A 2,500-nucleotide genomic window follows, 5' to 3' on the forward strand; every position below is an offset into this window, starting at 1 on the left:
AATCAGTTTCACATTTATTGTACTACAGTGGACGTATCTTTTATTCATCTATTATAATTATTATCATTTTTTTTGTTTTTGTTTTTGAAAAATTAACTTGTCGTATGTATTTTCAATGGGATTCGCAAGTTTTGTTGTATGGTGACCAGCGTAAAACGGGATAACTTGGTTATTATCTATATTATTATGCTAATGCTGCCATTGATATTTTAATAGGATTGCCGCAACTCGTTATGATTGCTATTATGCATATCGTCATTATCATTATCATTAATATTATTGTTACTATCAATATTATCATTTTCATTATCATTGTTGCTTGTAGTGTAATTGTTTCTCTCTCTATCTCTCTCTCTCTCTCGCTTTCTCTCTCTCTCTCTCTCTCTCCAATTACTGCTCCTCCTTCAGTTCATTTCAGTTTCCCTTTTCAGAGTTTCATCCTTCTTTTGTCTCTTGCCATTTTATTTCATTTATTAATCTGTTTTTTGTAATATCCTATACCATATCCTTGATTAATCTTCTTATTCTCAAAAATCCTATTGTCCCTTTTCGTTCATTTTTTTTCATCTTTTTTTTTCTCTTTTTATATCCCTTCATTCCTCCTCCCCTCCTATCTCTCTCTCTCTCTCTCCTCCCTTTCTCTATCATCTTTTTCTTCTTCTTTCATGTGCTTCCTCTGTTTTTCCTTTTTTCCTCTGTTTCAATCAGATTGTTCATTTCTGATTTATAAAACTATGTTATCGTATATTATATAAGCTGATATAAGCTGCTTTGTGTTCGTTTGTCTATATCTATGTTATAGGGCAGAGAAAGCTTGGATTATCTTGATATATATATACATATATATATATATATATATATATATATATATATATATATATATATATATATATATATATATATGTGTGTGTGTGTGTGTGTGTGTGTGTGTGTGTGTGTATGAATCTTGGTTGCTTCCATGATAGCCTATATTTACCTTTTTTCCCCTCACTTCTGTTTAACATTCTAAGATTTTTAGATTAGAATGACGTTAGGAAAACAATATAGCATGTGCACTGATTCTTTTTTTGGTTAGTTTTTTTTTCTCTTTCCCTCTGTCTGTCTGTCTCCCTCTCTTTCTCTATGTCTGTCTGTCTGTCTGGTTGATTGTCTGTCTCTGTCTCCGTCTCTGTCTCTGTCTCTGTCTCCGTTTCCGTCTCTCTCTCCCTCTCCCTTTTACATTCCAACCCTCCCTCTCACCCACCAACCCTCCCTTTTGCCCACTCCCCCTCCCTGTTGCCCTCTCACCTACCCTCCCCCCTTCCTCTCACCTTCATACCCTCCCTCCCTCCTCTTTCTCCATCCCCCACACTCTCTTTCTCATCCTCCTTCCCTCAGTCTCCCTCCCATCCACTCTCCCGCCCACCGATCCTCCCTCCTCTTTTACCCTTCCTTCCACCCACCCATCCTCTCTCTTTCACCCTCCCTCCCCCTCTCTCCCACCCATCCTCTCACCCTCCCTCTCCTTCTCTCCCACCCATCCTTCCCCCTCCCTCCCCCTCTCTCCCACCCATCCTCTCACCCCCCCTCCCCCTCTCTCCCACCCATCCTCTCACCCCCCCTCCCCCTCTCCCCCACCCATCCTCTCACCCCCCCTCCCCCTCTCTCCCACCCATCCTCTCACCCCCCCTCCCCATCTCTCCCACCCAACCTTCACCCCCCCTCCCCCTTTCTCCCACCCATCCTCTCCCCCTCCCTCCCCCTTTCCCCCACCCATCCTTCACCCTCCCTCCCCCTCTCCATCATTCCTTTCGAAGATCACAAGTCATTGGACCTGTCCTTTCAACAGCATCCATAGACCGAGTGTCTCTCAATCACACATCAATGTCATCCGACTGAGCTCTGGGGGTTTGTTTGGTACGGTTCTTGGCTCATGTGGTGGAGCAGCATTTTGTTTGGAGAGTGTAATGTATGTATGTACGTGTGTGTGTGGGGGGGGGGCGCAAGTGTGTGTGTGTGTGTGTGTGCGTGTGGGATGGTGGTGGGGGGCGTTTTGTATGTACGTGTGTGTGTACGTGTGTGTGTGGGGAGGAGGGGTGTGTGTGTGTGTGTGTATGTGTGTGTGTTTGGGTGGGGGGGTATTGCTTTCATATTCATGTGTATTCGTGTGTACACTCGCTTGTATGTATGCTTGGGTGTATTTACGTATTCATTCATTCACAAGCGCACTGATGTACTTCAGCGTTAGATTAAGCTTCTGACTCAATCATGACTTTTTCTACTATTTGAATTCCTCTCTCATGAATAATAAACGAATGACAAACGGAGATAAGAGAGACGATTAAGATTAAATAAGTGTCGAATAAACTCCAAATGAAGCAATATCATTAATAAAGAAAGAAAGAAAAAAGACAGAACGAACTCCAAATCATCAAAAAGAAGAATCAAAACAAGATCGTAATCATTAGATTTATACGAAAACAGAGACCCCAAAAAAACAACAACAACATAAATGATAGTA

Source organism: Penaeus japonicus, unplaced genomic scaffold, assembly GCF_977035675.1.
Source record: "Penaeus japonicus unplaced genomic scaffold, GWHDUDI00000001_assembly GWHDUDI00000022, whole genome shotgun sequence".
Taxonomy (NCBI): Eukaryota; Metazoa; Arthropoda; class Malacostraca; order Decapoda; family Penaeidae; genus Penaeus; species Penaeus japonicus.